At 40.5% G+C, this 13,010-nt stretch overlaps 2 protein-coding genes across 4 annotated transcripts in view; one reads left to right on the forward strand and one right to left on the reverse strand.

The window, feature by feature from the left end:
* Positions 1–11,045, reverse strand: part of LOC139468050 (receptor-type guanylate cyclase Gyc76C-like) — a 149,204-nt gene extending 138,159 nt beyond the window's left edge. The window contains exon 1 of one of the 3 annotated variants that reach the window (XM_071249747.1): positions 10,786–11,045. The gene's annotated coding sequence lies outside the window, so the exon portion shown is untranslated. Of the gene's footprint in view, positions 1–288; positions 336–10,716 lie in introns of those variants that run through there. The other 2 variants (XM_071249744.1, XM_071249746.1) reach the window with 2 other exon arrangements.
* The window catches only part of LOC139467596 (circumsporozoite protein-like), a 58,814-nt gene that overhangs the window by 6,602 nt on the left and 39,202 nt on the right, over positions 1–13,010 (forward strand). The window lies entirely within an intron of this gene.

Raw genomic sequence — 13,010 nt, forward strand, 5'->3', positions numbered from 1 at the left:
AAACCCAACTCACTCACTCATTCTTTGATTACGATTCTTGGTTAGACAGCACGTACCATACCCGTGCTGTGGGTTTCATCAAAGTGGTAAACGTCTCAGACCCTTTGATCACTTTGGGGTTTCCTACAAATTTCGGCTGACATGCCTTAGCGTAAGTTAAACGTGTTAAAAGTGGCGTTAAACCCTCACTCACTGCACTCTACCATAGTGACACCTTGGGGTTCCGGGGCAACGCAGATTCCTGTAACTGATGCTTGACAATCTAGTAAAACGTAAACAATTTCTTACCCTTTTTGCGAACACCGGTGTCGTCACTGATTTTCAGTAATCCCTTCATATTATTTTCACCGCCAGGTTGCCTTTTGCAAAAGGAATCTGTTTCGTCGTATGATCGAGGTCATTCTATGGCTTTTACGTTTTAAATTTACGCGGTATCTGGGTACTATTGGGGCTTGACTGTATAACTATGGCGATGTGATGTATCACCGATAACATACTGTCATATATCAGGATAATCGCGTGGAATGCGACAAGACGTGGGCGTTCTCAGCATTCCAATACATCACCGTAAGTGAATATTCACGACCACGAAGCTTCACGTATATAAATAATGGTATTTGCTCTTTAACTAACTGTAAGGCACCTCTGACAGACAAACAACCACTTATTTATAAACAACGCTTATATATTCCAGACTTAAAGTACATGGGAGTAGCTTCAGGGTCATATTCTCAAACGGATTGGCCGGGAGTTGTCGTGTTGGCGAAACTGATAACAACCAGGCTAATGCCCCTCGTTAAATAGTCCCCATTGTCCATCATGCAATATAAACGGTAGATCAATAATTTGATAATGAATATTTATGAAAGATAACCAAAATATATCAAGGGAAACGTTGACGTATTGAATAAATATATGTGGGTTATTAGAAATATCACACTTAACATTTGTCTACCGTGTAATTAACGTTAAGGCAACACAAACATTAATAAATGACTATTTATGAATAATAACATAAATTATAAAGGAAGATGATATTGTAATAAACATATATGTAAGTTATTTAAATTCACATATTTTTCGGCATGTATTATTAGTGAGTGAGTGAGTTGAGTTTTACGCCGCTCTCGGCAAAAGTCCAGTTATATCACATCATAAATGGGCTGAACACATTGTACCCATGTTAAGATTCGAACCCGGGCCTTTGGCGTGACGAGCGAACACTTTAATCATTAGGCTACACCACCGCCCCTGATGTAACTCGCTTTTAAACAAATCATGCCGTTTCTTAATACAACTATGACAATTGGGCAAACCGTGACCACGCCCACCCCTCCACACGCACAGAGACAGAGAGAGAGAGAGAGAGGGGGGGGGGGGGAGAGAGAGAGAGAGAGAAAGAGAGAGAGAGAGAGAGAGAGAGGGAGAGAGAGAGAGGGAGACAGACAGACAGACAGACACAGACACACACACAGAGACACAGAGAGAGAGAGGGGGGGGGGGAGAGAGAGAGAGAGAGAGAGAGAGGGAGAGAGAGGGAGACAGACAGACAGACAGACACAGACACACACACAGAGACACAGAGAGAGAGAGAGGGAGAGAGAGAGAGAGAGAGAGAGAGAGAGAGAGAGAGAGAGAGAGGGAGACAGACAGACACAGACACACACACAATGACACACAAGAGAGAGAGGGGGAGAGAGAGATGGGGAGAGAGAGAGGGAGAGAGAGAGACACAGACAGACAGACAGACACACACACACAGACAGAGAGACACACAGACAGACACAGACAATCACCCCCCCCCCCCCCCCCCCACCCACCCACCCCCCCCCACCCCCCCCACCACACACACACACACACACCACCCCCAAACAGCCCCCCCCTCAACCCCCCCCCCCTTAAGATTCATGTATCTATGACATTTTGAAAATGTTACATACATATCAAAGAAGTAGCCCTGGCGGCATGTGTAGAACGTCAGGCGGGGCTCGATGATATCACATGACGCATGATTTGCTTAGCCTTTCGAACACCTGGTGTCATCACTAATTTTCAATGATCCATTCACATAATTTTCACCGCTATTTTGCCATATATGCCCAATGGAACTTGTTTCGGCCCATAATGGAGACTGATTATTCTCTGTTGTTGGCGTTTTATATGCTATTTTATTACGTGGACTGACAATTTAGTCGTCCTTACTGCGTGTTTAACTACAGTAAAGGAACCCATAGAACGATATCTAAATGCTGGAAGACCTAGTGTAACACGTGACCTAAATACGTCACGGGAATACGTAATGAAATTACCGTTCTGTTAATAAAATCAGTGTCAAAACTGCCCAAAACGTAATGTGAGTGAGTGAGAATGGTTTTACGCCGCTTTTAGCAATATTCCAGCAATATCACGGCGGGGGACACCAGAAATGGGCTTCACACATTGTACCCATGTCGGGAATCGAACCCGGGTCTTTGGCGTGAGGAGCGAACGCTTTAACCATTAGACTACCCGACCACCCCCAAAACGTAGTGATATCGATAATGACAAAAATGCGACAAAACCCTTTCCATGATCATAAAATCTTTCTGCTAATTGTATGTCCATTGTATGATTCCGTCATAAACCTTTGCTCGTGGTTAAGCAGCGCCCTAAATGAGCGTTTAATACAGATGTAATTGGCCAAGGATGACATAGTGGACTAAGGCCTTGTGTTTCGCCCTTTATATGTTCCTTGTGATGGTGAGGTGAAGTGGGGTTAAACGTCGCCTTCATTAGTGCACTCATAAACCAACGTGCATGCACGTGTATGTGTGTTTGTGGCTGTTTATGTCAGTTTTATTGTGCTATGTCGCAGATTAACATAAATATACACGTCAACCATGAAAACAACAAATATCACCTTTTAACGTCATTTGGGATACCGTGGTCGGGGACTTGTTGTTACCCTGTCTTGTGCTCTGCATTATAAGGGGCTAAAACAAAGACTACCCGGCTAGGACGCAGTATACTGTGTCTGAGTGGGTTATTCATGTTAAACTGCGTCATGGCATCATAGTGGGCAAGTACTATAAAACCGGCATTAGTCCGCACACACACACACACACACACGCACACACACACACACACACACACACACACACACACACACACACACACACACACACACACACACACACACACACACACACACACACACACAGAGTTAGTGAGTGAGTGAATTATGTGGATTTATTTCAGTTATATCACGGCCCGGATAGAAGCTCGAAGTGAAGCAGGTCTTAGACATTTACCTCTTTGGTGGAACCCACAAGAAAGCGCCGGGCGCAGACAAATCAAGTATCATAATCGGGGCGAATCAAGATTTGAACCCACGATCATATAGTGCCGGCTCGCCCAATGGACGCAACTCTGCACAGCGAATTCCGTCGCCTTACACGACCTTGACACCCGTGCCCCGGAAGCGTATTTTAAAACGCTGGAGACGTACTGCGAAGGTGATATTTTGAGCCTATGACATTTGCGGTGTTTTGCGCTACGATTGTCGACATCATATTCTGGGACTGTCGTAGGGCTAAGACGCTTTGCGCATGCTTCATTTAATGTGTGAAATCTATTTGCACCGTCACCCAGAGTCATATGGCTGCAGCAATATCAAAAGCAACCTGAGACTTGCTCACATACTCTCGACAACCCTCCAGATGTTATTTTCTTACAAAGCGAGGTAAAAAACCGACTAGTCGCCGGTTTTTTAATTAATGTTTAGTGTGTAGTTTCATCAAATCGTGTCATCCAGCGTTTGTACAGAGCATGAAGCGTTGTTTGTGGAAAACAATTTAAGTGAAAAAAATACTGAGCATAGAGTAAATATAAAAGTATTTAAAGAATACGCCGACTTGCTTGAAAAGACACACATCTATGAAACCAAACCCTCAAATGTGAGGTGCTCATGTATTTTCGGATTTCTTCCTGTTTTCTGTCTGGTTGTTTATTTGAAGTGAAAACGTCCTGGTGTCCTTGTTGAGATTCGCTGTGACCTATTAATATCACATGTCGTTTGAGGTATATTAATTTCAGCCTGCCAGTCTCTCCGCCCCTTTTGTAACTTTACACTATAGGCAGTTAACGTCGCAAACCAAACGCTATTCAAATACATCACTTTCGGTCTTCAAATCGCGTGAGTTGGGTTTAACGCCTCTTTTAACAGTATTCCAGTTATATCATGGCTAGTCAGCTTAATGTGGCAGGCACTTTGGTGAAACCCACAAGCACGGGTATGGTGCTGACAAAGCGACAAACATAATAGGTGCGAGTAAAATCGAACTCACATTCATAGGTTCCTGGAGTGCCCAAGGGACGCAACCCTGCACAGCGCATTGTCATATGCAAAACATACAAAACCATTACCAGCTTCAGGTATTGCATCCTTTACTGACTTTCTTTTAACTGCATCAATAGGTCTGGATCATTTGCGCGAGTACAACAAACCAATGCTATAGTGGGTTGTCCTGAACACTCAACTACAAACGTGCAAGACTTCTGCCAATCTTTTATGAAACTCGCGCGTTGAAATGTGATGAATCCATGGTATTCTCTAGGTACTGGCTGACGTTTTTTATATAAGAATAAAACGCTCAAATGCACTGATATTGATAATAGCTGAGATAGGTCAGTTTGGGTTTAAAGCGTTGCATATGAGACACGTAAAGAACAATATTTGTTTTCAAGTGGTTCAAGCGGTATTATATGACGAAAAAGAAGTTAAATAACACCCGATTTTACATATGAATATGCTTAATCTGTCATTGCTATTTCATTGCAAAAGAATACCCAAAAAATCAAATGACTGTATTTTATCTGCCCTTGCCATGTCAGTCTAACTATTGTCATATGAAACATTGGACGTTGTTGTACTTCTTTTGAGTAGGTTATATCTATAGAGGTTTTGACACGTACCTTAACAGAGATTCCACGCATGTATCTCATAACTGACATTGGAATCATGACGACATAAGTGGGATACAATAAACATTCCAGTGCATATAACAGTTTTAGTGGGTCAATTAAGAAAGAAATAAAACAATTAGTCCTTACAATAAGTCAACAACAGGGACACTCAGTCATCTGGTATATCAAATACGATTGGGTTCACACGTATGTAAATATTGGCGATGGTTCATTAGGAATGGTATTTAGATTTGTCAACGAAAATTTCGTTGGAGACATATAGAAGTGTATTAAAGGATATGCTTGGAATTGGCAAGTTTTTTACTCTTAATAAGATGCATATTGATATATGTGACATCGCCTCTTTATTTCACAGAATTGGTAATAAGAATATCAATCTTCACTCCTTTTCAAAATAATTTGCTTTGAAAGCGATCGGGGTGCAATTATTGACGTTTGATTGCGCAAGGTAGTGTTCATGTTGTTTGATCCCTCACCAAGGGACACGTGTCCCCCTCAATCTTTGATGCTGATTATAGCTATGAGATGAGAAGTCACAGTCATTTATCATTGGTTAATGTGACCCAAATAGCCGTTTTCATTGTTTCCTTGTAAAGTTGAGGGCCCGTGTGGCTCTTATTTGAAAGTGCTTTGCAGAGTTCCGTCCCTTGTTACCAGGACCCACTGGCTTCCGGATCGGACCCACATTCGTTCTAAATATGATAATTAATCTTTAAACAACGTACATGCTTGCTTATTTCTCTAAAATGATACAAATACTAGTATATATACATAAACGACTTGAGTTACTTTAAGCTTATCAACCATATTAAGCAGAAACGCCAAGATAAAGTGAAATACTGTAGGGGCAGCCTGAAACCCCAGCACACCCCTTACCTTAGTTTAGTCAAATTGTAAATAAGATGGATAATTGATGGTAATTGTGACAAAAGACACTGTCAAGAAAAGAAAATATGTTGTGTCAGCATTCACGAAACCTTTCCCATCGCTTTACTATGCCAAATGTCTTTGACAACATTTTTGTATATCAAAGTCACCCGCAGCCTAACAGTGTAAAAACATAGGCTTCTTTATCCCACAGTGAACCTGTGATCCATAACTACTATATTCTTTAGCAGGCCGCATACAATATTTGACATGTTGACACGCGTGGAAACTAGTTCACGTTAATGAGGCCATTTCTGTCAAGGTGAACATAATTTCTTAGAAGTACTCAATCGGCTCACATCATGACATCTTAAGGGATTGGGGGAAATCCATAGTGGCTCTGGATTCACTAGTTTCACTAATTCACGTGACTATGACATTTCACAATGCAATCTGCAGCTGGCCTGTGTCATTACACTTATAAGAATATTGCTCGATATCACATTGTACCCCACTTTCTACTCAATATCGACCGTCATCTACGAACTGTGTGCGAGTGGTAACTCGCTATGCAGTTTGCAGGGATACCAGGCTACAATCACCTCTCCATTTCTTTCTTCGGACTTTCTTTTTCATTAGACTTGTTGAATTCGATTTATTGTTTCTCATGTCCGTCCTTAAAATAGCTTATTTAAATCAAAATTATCATTTATTTTAAGCATTGTTCAGAATAGACCTTTCATACATAATTTCGTTTTTGCACCTAGTCCATTTTTTCTAATATGCCCATTCGTGACCAACTCGTCTCATTCCGTGACAAGCCGAATAGCGACTCGTGCCCCTCTCATGGCCATTTTTGCGACCGGGTTCCGTCTTAGCGCGAACGGGCATAGCTAAAACAATTGTCAACTCGTTGCGTAATGGTTCATATATATTTCCCCATATATTATATATATTTCAAATGCAATTTAAAGCACATCGGGATGTGTGGAATTATACAGTATGATTGAACACATTTAACTGTGTCTTGGGTATATTTTTAGATGCAAGACATATGTAAAATCAAAAATTATTTCTGAGGGATTCTTTGCCGCAGAACTTGAAATCATACGTGCATTCTGATTGGTTTGTCGTATTTTCGCGCATAACATTCATCGATAGTGGGGACGAGTCTTCTTGCAGGCTACGGAAAGGGGCGAATGGTGACGAATGCTAATATGCCATGTATTGTGTATCAGATTAGCAGGCGAAGTTACTCGTGATCACCATGGCCTCAGACCGTGCCTTTGTATAGGGTTTATACTTCGAGCCGCAGGAATCGTCGTCAAAAGAGGTTACATGGTACGTAAGATTTTTAAAATGGATTTAATAAAATAAAATATAATCCTCATTCCCTACTCATTTCATTTTGAAAAATGCCTCGAGAAACAGGAACATGTTTAAAGCTAGCCTGGTGTACATTATACGTTACGGAATATGCCGAGTGGGGCCGATTGATCCGATTTGTGAGTCAGAACAAACAAAACCATATCAACAATGTCAACAATAATATCAACACGAGTATCAAATGAAACAAGAAATATTCCAGTTATATGGCGGCGGTCTGTAAATAATCAAGTCTGGACCAGACAAATCAGTGATTGACATCATGAGCATCGATCCACGAAACTGGAGTACGATGGCAAGCATCAACAAAGTCAGCGAGTCTGACAACCCGATCTCGTTAGTCGCCTCTTACGACAAGCATGCGTTGCTGAACACCTAATCTACCCCGGATCTTCACGGGGGAAGCAAGCAAAGTGTCCATTTACGGTATGTATGGGAGGGGGTGGGGAGGTGGGGGTCTTACCATTGTTTATGTACAATGCACTGTTTTGGACCAGTGAGGTTATCAATGCACAGTTTAGAAATTCACCGCCTGCTACGTTCCACTATGTGTGCCAAAATAATGCATAGCATGAATCATAAAACACCATAAGGATATGAGATATTACTTCCTCAGTCTACCGAATGTAAAATTGGAGGAAAGAAACGAATTATATCAATAACATCCTGATTGCGGTACGCATGGCCCTTGATCTATTTATGAGTCATTCTCTGTAACTCAGGACAAAGGGCAAGAAAAACTCTAAAATGTGAAACTGATTTAATGTAACCTATTCTTGTTTTCCTCTGATGCACGCTGTATAGGGAACGCAACCGTGACATATTTTCCGCCGCGCATCAATCGTTTTAATAAGTTAGGACCTTGTACTGTCGTTTTCCAGTTTCCTCAAGCTTTCAAATAACGTAACATATCACTGATCACACTGTTCTTTGTTGTTAGAATCTCGTTGTCCACAAACATTTTGTGAAAAAAAGTCAACACTTGCAGTTCTGGCATTTGACTCTCAAGAAGAAAAGGCACGAAGAAAAGAATGTTTGAAGGCAAAATCATATACTACTCAAAAGAAGTTTAAGAACAAGCGATCTTGTCATATGACTATAGTTTATCTGTCATGGCTATGATAGATTAAATAAAGCAAAGTAAAAAATAGGCCTAGGTAATCTAAAATTCTTTTGAGCAGTATACAGGTCATGACAGATTAACTACAGCCATATTAAAAGAGTGGAGTGTTATCGAACATGTCTTGAGTAGCATATTAGGACACATATCGTTTATTCGTTAATCAAGACGATTTATTTTATAACGGTACCGTTCGAATTTAATTAGCTAATGTCGTGAGGTCTTATACACGATGCATTATGCATAGCTTCTAGACTCTCTCTATATCGGGGAGCATGGCCACATACTATCATTTGCCACAGGGCAGGGTAAACGTTTGGGGAGGTAGTTTTTATCGTTTTGTTAACTGAGTAAGGCGACACTTAGTAAATGTTTTGGTTTACTGAACGACTGACCAGAATCAATAGCTACCGGCAAAAAATAACAATTTTTAATTGAAGATTTTATTTGCTAGCATCTTTCTTGATCGAATTTTAATTGATGAAACTGAAATATGTAGCATTTTTGTCAAATAAAAGGAAGTTGTACAGTAATATTTTTGGATAGTACAAAAAAACATCTTTGCCGGAAATGAATGCTTATAACTGAATATATATTAAACATCCTCTTTATACAACGCTGACAGGCATTCCCTTTAGTATCCTTACCCCATTGAACCGCGCACCCAACAGCACGAGATAATGTCAAAAACTCTCCAACTTATTGTTTATGTTTTGCACCTAAGCTAGCCTGGTAATGACAAAATATCGCAGTTTGTGCTTATTCCAGCAGAGCCATGTTCTGCAATGGCTTAGCAGCATGAGAGAATGAGTTATAATATGACGTGTCGCCCCTAGGAATTGACCATCTATATGTGATGAGTTACAGGAGACAAGCATGGATGTAAAATGATGAATATGTACACCTCGCAATGATGTTAACAAAACATATATGTTTGTCACGAAGCTGAGATCAGAAGGTCCGTCAAAGTATGAATATATTATTCTATCATTATGACACATTCACAACCCTTTGTCATCAGTATGTAAGTGCACGCAGGTCATTGTGACATGTTCTCAGTGAGTGAGTTCAAATTTAACCTCGCAACGGCATTATTTCAGTCATATAACCATATGTCCACAGTCTGTATATCATTGTGTCCTATGGTCAAACCATATATTCACAACGCGAAAGTCAAATAATGTATTAACATCTTTACAACCATCACATCGTTCTCATATGTTCCTGGCCCCATTCCAATATAATAACAAGCATGTTTTGTGTGATATGTTCACAGCTCATATGTATTTGTAATATGTTCGCCGTAATGAGTTGAATCATATGTCTTCCATCCCATACAATCCGTCAATTTTGTTTTCAAACATACTAACAAACCATAATAGTTTTAAAGGATTTGTAAACAGATTTTAAAAAGAGCTTGTAGCGATTATCAAATACATAAAAGAATTGCATATTGTAAGAGATGGAAATTGAAAAGCGTTATTTCAGTCAAATAACATCGGACTGTGTTCCAAGTAACATATTTCTTCGACCGCATCGCCACTGCAGATGTACTGCGCACTGCGTATAATATAGCACAAGGATGTTGAATATGTTCGCAAATAAGTATCTCACTTGAAAACTGTCATTATGCCTCGATCATTACAGCATCACAGCACCCCCACCCCCCCCCCCCCCAACACACACACACCACCACCACCACCACCACCACCACACACACAATTATTGTCGCTAGTTCTCAAATACCCTCTGTCAAGCTGTCATCACTCATCCGTGCCCTCGACCATGGGAATAGCTATCACAATAATTCCTCATTTCTGATGTATTGACGCCATACGTCGTTGTCACAGACGGAGAGTAAACGTCTTCATTTTCGACGATATGGACAACGTACATAAATGTGGACTTTTAGGCGATGGATAGAAGATACATGTGTGTCACCACGGCTAGGTCTCCTTGCTGTGTCCTGGTGTTGTATTACAGCGTTGGTTGAGTGTAAACTGACCTTGTTCATTTACTTGTGTTTGTATTTCAAGAGGGTATATGGAGGACGGTGGATGATATTTGAGTTTTGTATGGCCGTGATAGGTTTATAGTTGGGCTTGTAACTCAAAGTGGCAACAGGATTTATAGTTAAATTTTCTCATCATAATCGGGGACTGATTTGTGACTTTGAATCATAAAATTTACAACTGTCTGTATTGACACACACGTCTTTGAATGTTACGTACATCACAGTAACCTAATTTTAAACAGTTCTCAACTGAGAAATCTTTCGGTTATAATTACCGCTTGTCGATCTCAGTCATTGTATGGATTGAGGAGTATCAATAATGTGAACCAGTGTAATGATAGAAAATTACGAAATTAAAACTTACTCGAGTTGATGAAACTGGCATAATCCGACGCTTAGCCCGCAGATCCGAAATTCAAGAACATGTACTGACCCACAAACACTCCGCGTGGATGAGAAGGCGAGTGTCACATGCGCCCAGCCTCAGTGAAATCTGTCCGTCAGTCCTCATATGCCGCGCGCTTCACACAGCAGATGTCGTCTGCTGCAACATACCTATCGTCTGCGCGGGACGTGTCAGTTGCCCTGTGTATATACACACATATACTGAGTAGCCGTGATGGACAGACCTATGAACAGACGTTCCCGGGGTCACTTAGTTCATCGTAGCGACAGCCAAGGCATGCATGTGTGTGTTGAATATTGCAGTGAATGAAGCCATCATCCATTGATGGGGAATTACATCCCACTGATTCGCGGGAAAGACGTGGATGCAGCCAAGTGAGAAGATAACCTCCCGTCAAGGAAATTCATGTGTCAATAGGCACTGTATGGCAAACTAGGCAGTAAAGTGCAAGGGGTACCAGAGGCAAGATCGACCGGTCACATGCGAGCTCTTTGCTCTTGAGAAGTGTATGGCACAGTCATTGTGTTTTTTCCCCATGACTGCGTAGTTTTGAGACAAAAGAGAACAATTTCGTTGTCGAGATATCACCTTGTTCACTACCATGTATCAGTTTGTAGATGTATCACAATAGCATACGGGAAGTAATTATTTTGCACTCGGTGACATACAGGTATAACAATACTAGACTTTGAATATATCTTAATAGCATCAAGGCTGCGACCAATTAATGGCGCCGGTATGGGGCATATTTTAATGGCATGTTTTATTTAGTCTCAAAAATAAAGTTATCTTATTTAAACATATATTAATCTCCAAAATACAAAATAACATCCAAGTGGAGCCCAGAACAATGATTTAATTATGCCTAGAGTTGGGGCAATCTAGACTTGCCAAATCATTCTAGACTTGAGTTAGATTATTTTATAGTTTATTCTCCAGGGGTTTGGAAACGTGTTACAAAGAGCTGTGAATATATCACATTAACATCCTAGATATGGTTTATTGAATGGGGTTAGGAATATATGAGAACGACATGTTAGCTGTAACGATGTTACACATTTATTGATGTTTTGTGAATACATGGGTTTGAACATACGATACAATGATATGCAGGCTGGGAAATGTCACTGTGACCTGCGTGTTGTGAACACAGCTACATACTAAGGGCAAAGGGTTGTGAATGTGTCATAACGTGACAAACATATATATGTTTTGACTTCATTGCTATGTACACATATTCATCATTTTACATTCCTGCTTGTCTACTGTAATTAACACATCACATATAGGTGGTCAATGCATATGGGACGACACATCACATTATAACTCACTCACTCACTCACTCACTCACTCACCCACCCACACAGCCGCCCACTCACTCACTCACTATAGGATACATTTCAAATTCCGAACTCAATTCATAATATCAAAAAATGGAATAAAATAACAATAACGTGAATGACATTTCCTTAATTTCGGAGCTAGACATGCATTTATACTAGCTGATATGCAATAATTATCATAAAATGGTTCACAAACTCACAAACCCATTTTCGCATGATTTCGATGAACAGTTTACTGTTACAAAAATACACATATTTTAATTGCCTTAGTTTCACCAATACATATTCTATTTCCCTGACCAGTATAACTCAGCGTCCCGCGAGACTCATGCGCCTTACTTTAAAGCCTTGTAAATTATGCATATGCAGAAAGCAGTGGCCCGTGTTTATATCGTATTTTTGAGATGCATATAACCGCTGACTGATAAACGCGCAGATCTCAATCAAGCCATAGAGCTTCACGGGTGACACCCAAACCCCGGCCATACCTGGTGTATATGATAGATGGGTGCGTCAATTGTTGCATTCCCCGAGTGTACGCGTAGAATAACATTTGTTCACAAATAAAGGGGAAATAGTTTTTCTCAAGCAATGGGGCCATCGGTTGACAGATCAGCACAGCGATCAAAGAAATAACCACGTCCCCATGCATCTATTCAAACGTGTGCAAATTGTATGAATACAAATGAGTAAAAGACTATACATATTTGTGTATACGAGCCAAACGAATGTACCGAAAGTAGGTACATTTTCTTCAGGAATAAATTTGCGTCAGTGTAGGGTTAAGTATACATTTGACACAAAGAGTTATTGAGTGGGTTTAACGCCGCTTTTAACAGTATTCCAGTTATATCACGGCATGTCAACTCCATGTGGGAGGAAAGCTGGAATTGATGCAGGTCTCAGACG

This window comes from Haliotis cracherodii, unplaced genomic scaffold (assembly GCF_022045235.1).
Source record: "Haliotis cracherodii isolate W230 unplaced genomic scaffold, xgHalCrac1.p SCAF_2, whole genome shotgun sequence".
NCBI classification, from domain to species: domain Eukaryota; kingdom Metazoa; phylum Mollusca; class Gastropoda; order Lepetellida; family Haliotidae; genus Haliotis; species Haliotis cracherodii.